Raw genomic sequence first — 16,982 nt, 5'->3', positions numbered from 1 at the left:
GGATCCTCAGCCAGATATGTGAGCCCCAAGCGGGGCAGCACCAGCCTCAGCACCCACGTGTGAGCCCATCTGCAGCTGCACCTCATGGAGCCGCGCCACCTCCCATCACTGCATGAGCAACATTTTCCACTCATCAGAGGCGAACAGGATGGCCTGGCCAGACCCAGCCCTGTGCCGCTGCATGGGAGGAGAGCTGGGGTTGGGGACACCAAAGTGGGGACAGCGTGGGGCCCTCCACATCCCCACACCCCTGGGCAGGTAGCATTTGCCCAGCCAGCCGGCCCCGTGGCATGGTGCTCACAACCATATTTGCACAAACGCTGCTCAGCACACCAGCAGCTCCATCTCGCCCAGGCCAGAAAGGCTTATTTTAAGCTCGCTGGAAAAAGAACACTGGTGGGAATTAAAACTCCATTTCTCAAAAATGGGAAAAACAAAACGTGCTTCATTCTGTCCACTCCTCCAGTTGCATAAATATGGAGACGTGTCCTGGCTACAGAGGGTGGCCAGGAATGCACTGCTGGCATTGAGAAGGGTCAGTGCCCCACCCCGGGCATCCATCAGCAGGACCCGGACTCATTCCCTCCCATGCCTGGTGACAGCAGTGATGTCCCCAGATGTCCCCTGGGGTTTTCCCACGGGGGGGGCGAGTGGGCAGGCGGGTGGCACGGGGCATTGCCCCAGCACGGGGGACATGTGCAGGAGGGGCGACCACAGCAGCCATGCGAGGGGACAAGCTGTCGGCAGCTCGGGGCCTCGCTGCTCCTGGACTCTGTGTCAAAGGCTAATATTATTTATACAGCCCTAATCCAGCCATGTCAACAGCCTGTCCGCCTCCTCGGGCTTGGGGCCATCTGTAAATTGCACCCCATAGATAATGCACAGCGAACAGCCAGGATTTGGTGTCAGGAGGCAGAGCCATGCACGCTCGTCCCTTGGGGACAAGCACCCGACCCACAGCACCCGAACCACACATTCTGGGGCCAGAGACATCAAGAGGTGGCTGCCGGCAGTGCTGTGCTGGTGGGAGGGAGCATGTCCGGCACATCCTGCTGCGGCCCCGCCAGCGCATCCATCAGCCCTCTGGCGTTTACAGCACGTTGCCCGTTACAAGATCCAGATGTACAGGTTCCTGCTGCCCCCCTCCTCTCCTGCCTTTTGTTTTCTTTTTCTTTTTCTTTCTGCTCTTGGAAACAGAGCACCTGATGGAAAAAGCCTGCGTGTGCTCTCGTTCCTAGAAACAACCTGCTTCCTTCCGCTGCCACCCTGGGGTGCCTCAGGGGGAGGACAGGAGGGGCAGGGCAGGCACCAACTCTTGTCCCAGCAGGAGCCTGTTCAGTGACTCTGCCCCAGGTCCCCATAGACAGAGCAGCCCCAAGGCTCTTCTCCAGGCAGGGAGGCTTCAGGGATGTCTGAAGCACCACCTGGGCGTGGGTACCATCAGCCTGCCAAGCCTGAAGGGCGTCTGTCCCCAGACCCTGCTCTGCGTGTGTTCTGCTGCTCCCTGGGGAGCTGTGCCAGAAGCTGCACCTCAGGAGAGCCCCAGCCCTGCAGAGATGTTCCTCATGGGCCTGTGTGGCTGAGGAGGGCTTGAAGGAGCCATTGGATGGAAAGGCCCTTCCTGGGATCTTATGGGTCATGGGCACCCAAATGCCTGCAGCTGTACCCCATCCTGCTGCAAAGCATTGCCTTGTCACACGAGCCTGGAAAGGGGTCTTTATATTCCTCTTGTCTTGCCCATCCTGTGCTCCCAGTTGCTGCTGTTTTAGCCACTTGTGGAGGGCTGGGATCTGCAGAACAGCTCAGGAAGGTCCTGAAGGTCACCTTCAGAGCTGCTCCAGCCCAGGCTTGCCCGTGAGCCACGCCGTGCTGCCCGTGTGGCTGGCACAGCACAGGCAGCAGGGCCGCCAGCTCCTGCCCGCAGTGATATATGGGCTGCGAAACACCGGCAGCCCCCTGCAATGTCAGCTAGCAGATTAAAAGGCTATAAATTAGCGTGGTTGGGTATTAGTGGGGCTGGCTGGGGAGGGACATCTGCTGGCACTCCCCAGTCTCTTGGGAGGGTCAGAGCCAGCACACGCAGCCCACCAGCCTCGCCCCCAGGGGGGCTGCTCTGCACCACTGCCCATGGCACCCCCGGGGTACCCAACACCTCTGAGTCCCGGGGCTGCTCCCCATGGGGCCGTTCTGGGGACCACCCAAGGGTCTGTCCCCTTGCCAAGCAGAGGCTGGGGTGGGAACGGGGCTGCCTGGGACCACCCAGCCCTTCATGCCCAGCCAAGTGGGGCAGGGAGTGGGAAAAAATGGCTTTGGTGGAGATACTGAAACTGAATGTGCTGCGGGGAGAGCTCGCTGGGCAGCATCTTAGTGAAGGAGTAACGAAAACAATCCCGCACCGAGGAATCCTGCTTTGCCCCAAATGTTTTTCTTATGGAGTTGTAATAAGACAAGTGTTGTAAAGATAGTAACCTTCTAAACATTACCTTATTAAGGCTTCTTAGAAACCACAGGGCACGACCCTTCTGGGTCATGGAACAAGAGAGCAGCATCCAGAGAACAAACAGAGGCTAACGTTACATTTTTCACTTCATTTAGGAAACCTGGTTTCTAATTATAGGGTTTGTTTAATGGCAGCATTTATTTGTGCTTCACTTGCAGCCAGCCACCAAGAGCAGGGGCTGCACGTCTGTGCGGCGGGGTGAGGGGCCAGGGGGGCAGAGAGCTCCGGAGCTGCTCCCAGTGCTGTGGGTGCTCAGCAGAGCCAGGAGCTGGCCTGCCATCACCCCTGGCCCATGGCCCTGCTTCTCCTCCCCAGCACCAGCCTTGTAGCCACCTCTTGGACCACCCATCCCCACTGCTGGTGTAACCTTCCCGCATCAGTTCTGCTTCCCCTGTTCCTTGCTCACTCCCCGGGTGCTGTCCCCAGACCCGTGGGCACAGCTCTGCGCCTCACCCAGCCTGGCACATATTGCCCTCACTCCTCACATCATCAGCTTCTCCGTGACTTCCTCAAGCTCTGTCCTTCTGGAGGGGACAGGGGACATCAAATGCTGGCATACTGTCTCTGGGCAAAGCCTGGTGTGATGGCTCAGCAGCCTCGGTGCTGTGTCCACATCACAGGTGATGGGGACGGGAGGACTGATCGTGGCTGCTCACCCCCTGCCCACCATGGCAGTGGGATTTCCCAGCCCCTCTGGGGCTGTGTCAGTGGAAGTCCTCCCCACCAGACACAGCCTGCAGGCCGGGCCCTGTGGGGTCAGGCATTGTGTGTCCCTTCCCAGGCCCCTCCAGTTCACACCAGGTGCGCACAGCAGATGTATGCCCTGGCACGGCTGGTGGCTGAGTGCTGTCCCATGAGCTGCCGGGGTCTCTCAAGGCCCAAGACCTCAGAACCTGGCCCTTTGCTTCCTCCCAGGAGGGTCCCCAGCTGGGAAAACATGAAGGAGAGGCCCTTGATTCCTCCCGCCTTGGGCTTCGACTAGCACTTGGTTGCTGCTGGCTGCAACAGACCTCACACCACCTGCTTCCCCACTCCAGAGCCATGCTCTGCTGCTGAGGAGGAGCCTGTCACAGCCCCACAAGCTGAAGCATCACTTGGGGGGGACTTGGGACCAGTCAGGACATCATTACCAAAGCAGGGATGCCCCCCCTTCCCGGCCATGCCCCCCGCACTGGCTGTGCCCTGAACTGACAGCCAGCGTGGGAGGATGAGGGCGCGTCGGTGCAGTGCGTTTCTCTCTGAGCCGCCAGCTGGCTGCTGGTTACAGCTGTCCTCAGCGTGGGGCGGCTGCCATACATGGGCTCGTGCTTCGGGACGGGACGGGGCCAGCACGGCCCCACGGCAATGGAGCACCCGCGCTAAACCCCAAGGAGACGCACTGCAGGCACCCAGGTCCCACTCTGGGATTTGGGGTTCCACAGTCACTGCTGCCCCTGCGCGTATGGCAGCCCTACAGCTGCCCCAGTGCCTTTTTCCCAGGCCAGATGGAGCTTCTCAAAGTAATGGGAACCACAAGCTGGTCCAGGGAGCATCTCTGCTTCCTTCCCCCACAGCCCCGCTGGTGGGACGGCCGCCAGCATCGCCCCATGCCTGGCCCCGCTGCCAGCCTAGCCCCCTGTGCCCCACGGGCAGGGGTTTGGATGGGAAGGGGACCGGGGGGAAGCCCGTTCTTCCCCAAAACTTTCTCCAAGCGAGTTCCCGTCTGTTCCCAGGCATGGAGCTGGCAGCAGGCGCAGCGCTCGCATCTCCTCCCCCCACACCCCGTCACCCCTCCTTCTCTCGCTCCCGCTCTCCCCCTCTCTCTTGCTCTCCCTCTCAGACTTAATGACTTCCACATGGGCCTCTGGCATCCTGAGCCAAGCCTCCCAGCATTGTCTGAAATCTCCAAATTTAGAAGAAATATGAAAATTGTCAAGCAGCCCTTCCTTAGGGGGTAAAACCAACACTCAGCTGAGCGGCCGCAGGTCAAGGCGGCGGCGCCACGTGAGGCACCCCAGCCAATGGGTCCCCTCGGCGCTCCTGACAGATGTGGCCATCGGCAGCCTGGCCTCCTCTTCAGCTCATATAAGGTAAAAAGAAAAAGGTTTTCCAGCTTCCGAGCCTCATGGAAGGAGTTTTCGCTGAGGGCTCCCATGCCAGCTGCTTAAAAAACCCCAGCTGGCAGCACAGGGATCCCAGTGGTGGGTTATAATGTGACGGCAGAAGGAGGTGGCCGCAGCCACGTCCCCGCGGCACAGCGCTGGCAGGTGTGGGGTGGCAGGTAGGTGCCCATGGGGGCTCCGGGATGGGGCTGGGATGGGCAGGGGCAGTGGGCAGGAGGCAGGGGCACGGCTCCTCCAGCATCCACTCTGCAAAGCCTGGGACCCTCATTCCCTGTGGCGGGGTGTCTCCGGGGCTGTGGGCAGGGTGCCCCCACCCCGTGTGTGCACACACAGGACTGCAAACCCACAGCTGTGCCTGAGAAGGGGAGGGAGGTGAACAGAACATGGCCACGGGGCGCCAGCAGGGAAATTTACCAGCTCAGAGGTAGTAAGGAGTGGCCGGAGCTGCACGGATGTCACAGGGTCCTGAGCAAAGGGGTGCCCAAAGTCAGCCCCGTGCCAGTGCTGGGAAGGGGTGCATGATGGGGCAAAGGGCTCTCCCGGCCTTCTGGAGGCTGAGCTGGAGAAGGAACTGCTTTTCACTCTGGGAACATCTGGGATGGAAAAAAATGGAAGTCAGTGGTGAGCCCAGGTAGGGCCAGCTCCGGCGGGGAAAGTGGCCCTGGGCTGCTCTCCCTGCTGCGCTGCCTGGTGCTGGGAGGAGTGGCTGCAGGCACAGACAGGGCTCACCAGAGGCTCGTGGGGTGCTCAGACCACCCCACCCAGTGCCGACCAAGAGCACCCCACAACTAGCAGCTGCAGAACCCTGCCGCCAGCCCAGCCTGCGCTGCTGGCTCACCTCGCCTGCCTTAATGCATCCCCCAGCCGGCACCGCTGGCGCCTTCCCAAGCTGCAGAGTTTCCCCTGCTCCTCTGCAATCTGGGTGAATGGTTGCTGCATCCTCACCTCCCTGGCACTGCAGCAGTGGCTGCCAAGCGTGGTTGCAGCATGGGAGCCTGTGGCAGAGCCACCAGGCTGGCCACAGGGGTGATGGTGAGGGCAGAGGGAGCGCAGCAGGCAGTGGCCAGCCTGCTGTCCCTGTGGGGAGCGAGCAGACAGGCACAGCTTGGTCCCCAGCTGAGCAAAGCCTCCTTGATGCTCCCCAGGCCGTGCCCCACCTCTGCCCATCTTGTGCCAAAACTCCAGACAAAAAGCACCAAGGTGCTCCTTGAAACACACCGATGGGTCGCTCTGGTGTTTCACCTTTGGGGCAATGCCATCACCTCTCCGCTGCCGGCCGATGGGAGAGGAGTTAATTTCCAACAAACACATGCACATGCCTCTGCCAAAGATTTCCCAAGCAGTTATCAGCAGGAATTTGGGGAAGGTTGTGTCTAGACAGGCTGCAGCTCTGGGTGGCTCCTGGAAAGAGTGGCATTTCCCTCCATGCTTGTCAAGAAGCAGTCTGGAGATGATTAAGGGCTTTTTTTTTTTTTTTTTTTTTTTTTTTTTTTCCTCCTCTTCTTGGTCTCTCTTTTTTAACAGAGAATCTGCCTTGTTCCTGATCAGGATTTTCCGAGGCTTGTTCCTCCTCACCCTAGCAAAACCTGCTCTCACCAGGGGCTCAGCATCTTGCTGCTGCCCTGCTCCAGGGGCTGGGCAGGGGGAACTGGGTGTCTTTGGGCACCGCATTGTAAGAGCTGGGGCTGTATCGACCCACAACGCCCACCCACGTCATTCTTCTCCTCCTGACACGGCATGAGAGGGGCCCTGCCAGCCCAGGAATCATTCCTGAGGGCTGGGAACCCCACAACACTCACAGGGCTAGGGTCCTGGGGGGGTACACCGGGGTACTTGCAGTGCCCAGTGCCGCAACCCACTTCAGGAGAAGCAGCACAGGCTTGTCTGTGGGAGCCGCAGTCAGATAGCAAGCGATGAGGCAAGAGGCTGGAAATCTGAGCTCTGGAGCCATTTCACCATCCTTTGACCCTGGCCGGCTGCACACATGCACACAGAGGAAGAGAGCAGAGCAGACCCTGCATGGGGGGGAGGCTCCCAGCCAGGAAGCAGCCCCAGCACCCCTCCTGGGGCTGCAGGCTGGTGGGCACCAGGGCAGCATTTGCTGCTGCCTCGCTCTGAGCCCTTTCACCTACCCAGGGCCGTGCATATCCACTGTGCTGCCTCCACCCCTGTGCCACCACTACTCTCTCCGAGGCAGTGGAGATGTGCTGCTGCCCTGCTCGGGGGTGTCCCCGCTGACACGGGGTCTGGCTGGGGAGCAGGGCCTCCTGTTGCTCCTCCTGCCCCGTCCCAGCTGTGCAGGGGGTCAGTGGCCAGGAGGTGTAGGTGCGGTGCTGGCCCAGCTCCCCGGGCACCTCTGGCCCTTTGGCTCGGGGAAGGGACAGCACGTGCTGACTGGTGTGGCACAGCCACGGGGACCACAGGGAGAGCTGAGTTCTGACTCCGTGTTAGGGACGTGGCTACTGGGGGGGTGCCCAGGGCTTCCTGTCCCACACCCCTACCCCATAGGTGGCGTGGAAGCCCTGGGCTGCCCCCAGGGATGGGGCAGAGATCCTTCTCCAGCAGCAGCAGCCACATCCCAGCCATGCACACACACACACACTGTGCAGCTGGCAGCGCGTGGGGCTGGTGCAGCAGTGCAAGGCCACATCTGCGCCCTCACAGGCTCAGGATGCTTAGGGTGAGCACCTTCCTGCTGCCAGGTTTAGGCAAGGGACGGAGCTGCTTTGTACTGGTGGAGGAGCTGGAGATGGTCACAGTGCCGTGGGGATGAGGATTGATATTTCTGGAAGCCTGGAGAGCCCCGAAGCCAGCTCTGTGCCCGCAGTCAGGTGCCCGTGGTGTGCGTGCTTGAGCCACACAGGAGTACAGCCACGAAGGTGGTCCAGGCATGTGGGAGGCAGCAAGCTGCCCCGTCTCTTAGAGATCAACAGGGCTCACCACTGCCGAGCAGCGGCGTGCTGCCTCCCCCAGCAGCTGCCTCCTCAGGAGGGTGCAGCCCCAGCTGCAGCGGTGCTGGGCTGGGGTGTGAGGGCTCCATTAGGACCCTTTCCCTGTGGCTGCAAGGCACTGGAAAACCTCAGCGAAGCAAGGTCTGTGCCCCAAAACTGCAGGGAGGGAATGCATCTGGGGCTCTGGGACCCATCGGACCTCGTGTGGGCTGATGCTGTGTGCTGGCCAGCAGGTCACCCGCTGCTGTCCACGCATCATCTCTGATTGCTGGTATGGGGGAAATGTCCTTCTGCCAGCCTGGGCTTCTTATCTGGCTGCTTCATCGCAGACTTACCCTTCCTTTTCTTCTCTCCCTGTCACCCTTATTTGATGGCTGCCTCGCTGAGCTGAATGCTTGGTGGTCTCACCCGCGGGGACAGGCAGCTGTCCCCAGTGCTCTCCCAGCTGCAGCTTGCAGTGCACGGGGCCATGAGTGCCATAGTGTGCTCCTCTGCTCTCTGTTGGGGGCTGTGGGGTCATTTTTGTCCCTTTGAGGACAGGCTCAGCATTTCCTTCATGTTTCTCCTTTGCTATAGTGATGGCTGCAACTTTACCAGTGCTGCGAGGGGCAGCACAACCGCAGCACCCAGAGTCTTGCCGGAGGGACCCGAGCCCTGTGCAGGGATTTGCATCCTGCTGTGGCCATGGCACATGGCCCCACGTGTGGGGACAGGTGTTCCCAGACAGCCCTGACTGCAGGTTCACACGGGACAGCCTGGCCACGCAGGGAGATGGTGCCCTGAGAACCAGACATGAGCTAAATGCTGCGCTGGATCTTCTCCTGTGCCTCGTCTCCTTCTTGCTGGGGACCCAGCCTATCTGGGGCATTTTCTTTCAGCGTTTAATGCCTCTTACTGACTCAGCTTGGCAGGGCTGGGAAAGACAAGATGGGGCCTACTGGGGAGGTGATTTACGAACTGGGCTCCTCTGCTGTGCAGGATCTGCTACACACACACACGCACTCCCCCTCTCCCTTGCTGGGGCAGAGATAAGATGATAAAGCCTTGATAAGCAGCCAGAAGTGATGGCAGCCTAATGAGCTCCAGCCACACTATGACCATGCCTCTGCCAGGGGGGAATTGGACCATGGCTTGCAAGGTCCCTGCCTCGCTGCCGGCTGTGCCGTGCTCGCCTCACACGGCACCCTGCGGGACCGTGGTGCAGAGGCGCATCCCCACGGCCACCCTGTCACCTCCTCCCGATGGCTGTAGGGATGGGCGAGGAGCAGAGCCCGGCTGGGCTGCAGGGCAGTGGGGGAACCACACAGCTGTTGGAGCCCCAGCCCCGCTCCTGTGCCATCTGGGAGCTGTCCTGCGGGGAGCTTTGCTCTGGGTTCCCGTCCCCTCGGAGGCTGGAGGCCGGTGACGTGACAGCCTCTCCCCGCTGGGACCTCACCCCTGCACCACTTCCTCTGGGCCGGGAATGTGCCGTGTAAACAGCCCAGCAGGGCCAGTCCCAGCCCGCTCCCACGCTCCAGCTGCTGCTGGGGTGACACCCGCTGGGCTCGCTCCGGCCCCCAAAATGCTTGCACCCCAAAAAACACCATCCTGCTGGCTTCAGCCAGGTGGGAGTGAGGGGGATGGGGCTGTGGGACCCCCCCAGGCACAGGAAAATGGGGGGAGGCAGTGCTGAGAGGGAGGCAAGATAAGGCTGGGGGAGATGGTGGCTGGGCTGGAGGCAGCAGGAAGAGCTGAGGCTGTGGGAAAGGCAGTGGGGTCTGTGGGGAGGTCAGGCTCTTCCGTATCTGTGCGCCACCACAATCCCTCCTCCCACCGCTCCTGTCCTACCAGAGGCTCCTTCTGCCCTACCAGCCCAGCTCTGGTGTGGCCGGAGGGCTTTTGGTCCCTCGCCACAGCGGCCAGCACCAGCAGTTTGCAGGAGCCAGCACAGGACCCAGCAGGGCCCAGTGCTGCTGCTGTGGGAGCAAGAAGGGAATTTCCTGCTGCCAGACCAGGATTAGAGGCCTGTCCCCTGCCTGCTGTCACAAAGAGATGCCACTTGCTTTTGCAGCCTGGAGGTGACACACTTGCCAGACACTGCTCCTGGCTCACCTTTCTGACAGCCCCACTGGGCCACCACCCTGAGCCTCAACAGGGATGCAGAGACCCCAAATTAGGCTATTTTGGCCTCAGTCTGGCACTGGGAGAGGAGCTGCATGCCTGGGGAGAAGGAGCACAAACCAGTTACATCCTTTCCCCTCTGCCCCCATCCCCAGCTCTAAGACACGGGAAAAAAGCCCCCCAGGCCTGCTCCTTTGTTCTCGGCATTGTAATTTATCCCAGCAAAACCCGCAGAGAAAGAGCAGCATCCCCCTGGGCCCCCTTGGCTCGCCCCCAGCATGGGAGATGAGGGCTGCCCGGGCTCCAAATCTGCCGATTTGTCCATAAAAGGGCAGGCATTTTGCAGCCCCGGTGGGAGGATGGGAAAGGAAAGGCACTGCTATTTATAGCTGAGCATCGGGACCTCAGCCTGAACCCAGGGTTAATCAGCCTGGGACCAGATTAGGATCTCCCTTGGCCCCTCCGTTTTCTCATAAACCTTTGATTTAGTATTAACTAGGCTGGCCAGGGAATGAGGGAGGAGGCCACTGGGGCTGGTGGGGGCCGGGATAGAGATGCTGGGCGAGCTGGTGCTCAGCAGGGCCCCGCTGGATGCTGTGCGGGATGGCTCTTCATGGGGGCTGATGCCTGCTTGTTTTGCAGAGCTCCAAAAAGCAGTGTCCCCACATGTGGCTTCAGTTCCCATAGAGCTGAGTGAGCAAGAGCTGCCCCCCGCTCTGTTCTCCTGGGGGCACCAAACACAGATCCTGCTTCAGGCAGCACTCGCCGGTGCCACCCAGCAGTATCTTGGCCAGCTGGAGGTGGCACCTGGGGGTTTGGGGGGCTGGAGATCATGGCAGGGTCCCTGGGTGGGCTTGGCAGGGACAGGGACAGAGCTCAGACCTGCATGGCACAGGTGCCAGCATCACCCAGCGCCTTCTGTCCTCCCCAGGCACGGGACGGGCACAAAGCCCCCGCAGCAGCGCCGTCCTGCCGGGATTCTCTCAGCAGCAAGCACAGGCTGAGGCAAGACTTGGGCTTGGGCCCTCGCTGCTGGAGAAAGGAGGCTGGGGAATTTCAAGGAGGAAACAAATCCCAACTGTTATTAAAAAAGGACATTTCCTGCAGGAGCGGCTGTGCTGGAGAGGGGAAAGGGCACTGTGTTGTAACCGTGGGGAGGGCCGGCGCTGGGACAGGCTCTGACGCAGCCCAGGACTGCCACCGAGGGAACGAGCGGCCGCTGGTGCTCACTCGGCTGGGGACGCAGCAGCACAGAGGCAAAGGCTGGAGGTGAGCATGGCAGCAGCCGGGTCTGTGGGCACCGAGTCGTCGGGAGCACTGCCCCGCATGGGCACCCTCTGGGGAGCGCCTGGCCGGGCAAGCGGTGGTGGCTCGTGGCACGTCGGGAGCACTGCGGGTCCAGCCCCAGTGTGTCCTGTGGGCACGCGGCACATCCATGCCGTGTGAGCAAGGGGACGAGCAAAGTGGGGCTGGTGAAATGAACGAGCATGTGCTCATTATGCGGGGGCAGGGCTGTAAACCTCGTCCTGGGAGCAGCATGTAAGAGTTTCTGGGCATTATGGGGAGGCTGAGCTCGGTGGCTCCGAGCACTCCAGCTGTCCCCACAGCCACACGGGGGGCACGGTGCTGCAAGGGGATGCCGTGGGGCGGTGGTGAGGCTGGAGGTGGGATGATGCCCCCACCTTGTGCACACGTGAGCCTGGCAGGGCTGAGTGCTTTACTTTGGCTCCTTGGTTTGGAGAGACTGAACACAGGACGGCAGCTGCATGGCACAGGGGTGTGAGCCCCATTTCCCTGGGAAACTGGGCCAAAAATGAGAGCAGATACAAGGGGGAAAGGGCAGGCATTGCGGCACCCTTTTCTTGACTTTTGCTTTTTTGCCCCTCCTGAGGATGAGGAGGCCGCCATGAGGACAGAGTGGGGAGGACGAGGGCACCTCCTTCCCCCAGGCGAGCGCCCAGCAGATATTCTGCTTCCCATTGATGGGATGCGCAGCCCAGTGCATTCCTCCTGCCTTTCACGGCGCTTCTTTCCCTGCTGCCACCTCCCCGGGGACGGCAGCTGAGGTCCCCAGCCCCACGCTGCGGGTGAAGAGAAGTCTCCAGCCTGGCTTTTCCCACCAAGCTGGCCAGGGTGGTGGTGGCAGGCGGGGACAGGGCTGTCCCTAAATCCCATGCAGGGCTGGAGCAAGGCATCTCCGATGGCTGCATGGGGCTGGGGACGTTCCAGCTTGCCCACAGGAGAATGGGACTTGTCCCCAAGGACCCCCAGAATTTGTGGAACGGGCAGCTTTGAGCAATCTTTGAGCTATGGAGCAGGGCACTCTGGGCTGGAGCTGAGCAGAGGCTCCATCCCTTGGCGCCAGCTGTCCACATTGCCCAGCCAGTGGCCTTTTTGGCCAGTGGCTCACCAGCACTGCTGGGCTGGGGAAACCACAGTGTGAGCAGGGAGGCTCTGAATACAGAGGTTGTTGCAAGGTTTTATGTGTGCATGGGGCTGCTGGCATTGCCTGGGGATATGCTGGTGGTGCCCCGTGGGGGTGGTTGTGTCCAGCTCCCAGGGAAGGGAGCACAAGAACGGGCTGGTGGTGGGCAGCCTGGGGAGGTACCGCTGGTCACCCCTGGTAGGCAGCACCGGGTTTGCTGCAGGGCTCGTGGCATGACCTGTGGCTGCACTATGCCCTACAGGGGATGCACGGCAGGGACAGGTCTCTGGGTGCCTGACCCCCTGCTCCTTCACACCAGACCCGAGCCCCTGGTCGAGGCACTGTGCCGGAGCCCCACCGAGACCCTGCCTTGGGGGTGCCAGGGACCTGAGAGGTGCCCCAGGTCTCACTGCCCCACACAGCCCCACCTGCAGCCCCTGGGGACTCATGGCCACACTGACTGCCACCTTCTGTCTTTCACAGGGACACGGTCCTCGCTGGAGCTGCTGGAGGTGCACCAGGACTGTACACCCCTGGACAGCAAGAGCTGGGCAAAGCCAGCACAAAGCCGGCAGCCCCCACGAGCAAACTAGCCCCAGCTCCAGTCCCCGCCACCCAGCATGCAGGAGGGCTGGCTCCTGGGGCATGGGGAAATGCTGAGCCAGGCATTGCTCCTTTGTGAGAAGGCACCATGCCCCTTCACGGGGAGGTGCTCCTGGAAGTGCACAGTGCTGTGAGTGCAGGAGGCTGGGGACAGGGCTGAGGCTGGGCTCTGCCATGGTGCAGGGCAGGGGGGCAGCAAGAGGAGGCCTGCAAGCAGCCCTGCCCCACGGCACTGGGCCCCTGTGGCTGTTCCTACACTTGGCCAGGGCTCAGGGCCTGCCTGGCCAGGGCTGGGAGCAGGGATAACATGTGCCAGCGGCGGCTGCTCCCAAAACTCCCTCCTGGGTGACTCGCGCTGTGACATGGGCACCAAGGCTGGGGCACCGTGGGGCTCTCCCCTTTCTCTCCTCCCAAGAAACCCGGGGACAGCAGGCTGGGGCCCTGGCACAGGCACTGGACTCTTTGTGCCCCAGTTCCTGGCCAGGCACAGCCCTCCCAGGGGCCGGGGGGGCTGGTGCCGGATGCCGGGGGCCGCACCGGAGCTGCACCATCTGCTTCTTGTCAGGCTGCCGGGAGCGCTGCAGCTGCCGGGGCCCAGCAGCGGGACGCTGTGGTGATGGATGGTCTGTTTATCACGGCTCGGCTCCACTCAGGATGTTAGTACTTGCCTGCTAAAGACATTTCTGGGCTTGGCCGCTCCCTCCATCCTCCCCCTCCTCCTGCTCCCCCCAGACCCTCTCCCTTGGGGCCACAGTGAGGGAGCAGGGGGTGCTCAGGGGGTGTCCCTCATATGGCCCCTGGCCTGTGTCTGAGCTCCTGGAGCTGGGGTGAAGCCTTCCCTCGTGTGCTGATGGGGACAGGGATGGGAAAGACCACAGGGCTTTCACACGCTCCTTATCCCGTGGTGCCTGAGCTGGGGTGGGACTGGCCCTGGGAGCAGCATCCTGGCATGGGAAAGGACATAGGGCAGGGAGGGAAGCACTGTGCTGGACCCCCCATGCCCACACTGTCCTGGGGGTGTCCTGGCCCTGCTGAGGAGCAGTCTTGCGTCCTGGAGCCATCCCAGCAGCCACATCCCTGTGCTTTGGGACTGCCAGCAGTGACACCCCAGTGCTGGATCCAGGTCCTGGATCCCTCAGAAGCACCCTTGGGATGCACAGACGCCTGTTTCCAGCCCTTCTCCCAGCACAGAGGTTTATCCCAGCCCATGCTGCAGCCTACCCAGCCATGCCCTCCCAGCTCACCAAGCCCCCAGCCCCTGTCTGTCCCTGCAGCCATGAAGTCTGGCTGTCCAGCAGAGCAGCCAGACACACAGCTGTGCTGTGGCACAACGTGCAGCGAGGCAGCGAGCGTGGCCGTGGGCTCCTCCATGTCTCCCAGCCCAAGGTGCAGTGCTGCATCTCTGGTCAATTGGGAGTCTGAGATGAAGCACTGTAGCTCGGGAAGGGAGGAACTGTGCCCTGGGACCCCCGGCACCCCCGGACCACTGCCTGCCGCCAGGACCGATGGAAGCAGATGGATGAGCAGCGGGACAGGAGCACAGCTCGTGGCTGGGGGGCAGGGCTCCAGGGGGCTTCTCAGGGCATAGGATGGGAGCAGGACTGATGGTAGGGGTCTGCCCCTCCATCCTGCTGGTCTCTGGGGCCAGGTTCCCACCACTGAGGGAGTGGGGAGTTCTTCCAGACATGCTTTGAATGCAGCCCCGCAGTCTCCTGGCTGGTGGGCGAGCAGAGGGGAGGGTGCCTGCAGGCAGCCAGCGTGTCCCCAGGAGACCCCAGAAGGATGCTGAGCCCCAGCTACAGGGAAGGGCTCATCCCACAGCTCCATGCCCCTGCAAGGGGAAAAGGGAGAGGAGGAGCCCACAAAAAGCATGGAGGGGTCTGGAGGTTTCTCCTTTGGCCGAGGGACCCCCCTGTGTCTGCTCAGGAACCCCAGCCCGGCACTGGCCACCAGCAAGGGGGTGGCACAGAAGGGTGGGGGCCATGCGTGCTGGGGGTGCTGCAGGGGGACAACAGGGATGTGGCAGCTGCCAGAGGAGGGGATGTGTAGGGCAGGGACTGGGGGAGAGCCACAGCCGCCGTGCTCTCAGGGTCCAGTTTTCCCAGGAATCCCTTAGGCGCTCTGTTGGGGATTCCTGGAAATACTGTTCTTGGGGCCACGGCTCTGCATCAGGAGACGGCCCAAGCCCGAAGGGAAGCCACAGCATCTGGAGGAACCAGGGACAAGGTATGGGGTCATGCCTGGGGGCTGGGAGCGGGGGTGGGAACCCCACAGATGTGGGGTGGCACACTGTCTAGCCCAGGAAATCCCAGTCCCCAAAGGCTGGGGGATGATGGATGTCCCCTTGGGTCACAGCCCCCTGCAAGAGAACACTGGTGGTGGCCTTTCACCCTGCTTCTGCCCTTTGGTGCCCTCCTGGAGGGGTGGGTCTCAGCAGGCCCACGTGCACATCACCTCGCCATCCTTGCACCAATAAAGGTCTCATCTTCAAGTGACTCTCCAGGCCGTTTCTTCGGGACTGGCAGCAGCGCAGGGCACACCGCGCTCTGGTGTCGCACTCTCGCGAAGGGAAAGATGCATCCTGCAGGCATGGAATGGAGGCAGAGGAAGGGGACAGATACGGCAGGCAGCAGCAGGCAGCCTGGCCAGGCAGGGACAGCAGGTGGCAGTGCTGCCTCGGCTACAGCAGGCAGGGCTGTGCTGCCCTCCCTGCCTGCCCTGCAGGGCCCCTCCTTCTGCCCTTACCCCACGCAGCAGCAGAACCATCCCCACGCCGCCAGAGAGGCAGCTGGAGTCCCCTTTCCCATGCCCACAGGGGTCACAGGTTCCCCATGGCCCCCTCTCCCTGCCAGCCCTGAGATGCCTGCGTCAGCACCCAAACCCGTCACCGGGGTGACCCTCATGTCCCCCTCATCCCCTGCCCGCTGCTCGGCCTCTTCCCGAGGGCTCCATCCCATGCAGTCCCCTACCACGTCCCCAGCACTGCAGCCTGGTCCCTGCTGTGTCCCCTGCACCTACCGTGGTAGCACCCCCTTTCGTGGGGGCACCCCGAAACCCTCGCCCTGCTCCAGGAAGGACACATCTGGGGAAACCCATCCCCCATGGGAAGGAAAAGTGGAAATCACAAAAACCTTCCTGGAAATTCCAAATCGAAACCCAAACTGTTCCCCCCCTCCCCGTTCCCCACCTCCAACCCCTCCCCTTTCCCTGCACTTTTGGTTTGGGGTGGCTCCAAGCGCTCCATTTCAAGCATTTCCAAGCAGTTTGTTTGGATCCCAGCTGGGTGAGGGGGGTTAAATGGTATGCAGTTGCAGGCTGGAAAGCCACTTCTCTCTCACACACACAAATTAAAAAAATACGGCACTTCGTTCAGGAAATGCCAACTCAGAGAGTTTTGACTGTTTCTTTCTCCGCCGTTTTTTCAGCCAGAAACATGTATCAAAGCTGACCCTGCCCACGAGAGAAATTTGCTTTGGACAATATTGGCAACCCATGGCCAAAAAGAGCCGTTTCACTGAGAATCCCCAACCTGCCCCCGGCCTGCCAGCAAACCAGCTGCCCCAGCAGCTGTGGAGGAGCAGCAATCTCCTCCTCACTAATAAATCAGGGCTGGGTTTTGTCTCCCCACGTTTTGTGACTGCCTTTCATCCCATGCTGTGGCAAAGCCTTCCTGCCTTACTGCCCTGTGGCTGGGGCGGAGGGTGCAGGCCCCGCGCCCAGCACATCTCCCCGCAGTGCCACCTTGGGCTCCCACACCCTGTGCAGGGGCTGCTGGCGGCCCTGCACACACAGCCCAGAGCACTGACCCATTTCCCAGATAGGGAAACTGAGGCACAACTCTCCTGCTGCACTTAAAGAGCATTCCAAGGTCCCGTGGCAGCGCAGGGACATTTTGGGATGTGCTTTGGATTTGTCCTTTCCTGCCAGCCCCTGTGGAAGCAGTATAGGGCTCCCCCTGGGACTTTCTCCCAGCTGCCATGCCACCGAAACGAGAATTTCCACCTCTCCCCATTCCACCCTGCCACGGCAAAGGCTGCGCTCAAACACCAAACACTCGGATGGGAACACACTGCCTTGTGCTGGCACACACGGGGCCAGGGCTCTGGGAGGAGCACAACCACCATGGGGGTCCCAACGCTGTAACAGCAGGAAGGTGAAGGTGACAAGACTTGGTGGGAATGGCAGGGGGGGCTTTGCGGGGCTCCCACTGCACAATCCACCTGGCTCCAGCAATGCAGCATCTCATCAAGCTTTGGGGGGCTCAGCCCCACCTCCCCACCCAACAGAGGGCTTTCCAGGGC

The 16,982-nt window shown here is 61.6% G+C and overlaps 1 long non-coding RNA gene across 1 annotated transcript; it reads left to right on the top strand.

Annotated features, from left to right (window-relative positions):
• The first annotated feature begins 4,581 nt into the window (after positions 1 to 4,581).
• On the top strand, positions 4,582 to 14,066 carry LOC311444425. Its single transcript, XR_014697882.1, has 3 exons — positions 4,582 to 4,760; positions 10,761 to 10,922; positions 12,562 to 14,066. It is a non-coding gene; the product is annotated as an uncharacterized lncRNA (long non-coding RNA).
• The last annotated feature ends 2,916 nt before the right edge of the window (positions 14,067 to 16,982 follow it).

The sequence above is a fragment of the Aythya ferina genome (genome assembly GCF_964211825.1).
Source record: "Aythya ferina genome assembly, chromosome: 14".
Taxonomy (NCBI): Eukaryota; Metazoa; Chordata; class Aves; order Anseriformes; family Anatidae; genus Aythya; species Aythya ferina.
The sequence above is the reverse complement of the archived record's forward strand: the minus strand, read 5'-3'. Positions and strand labels throughout refer to the sequence as shown.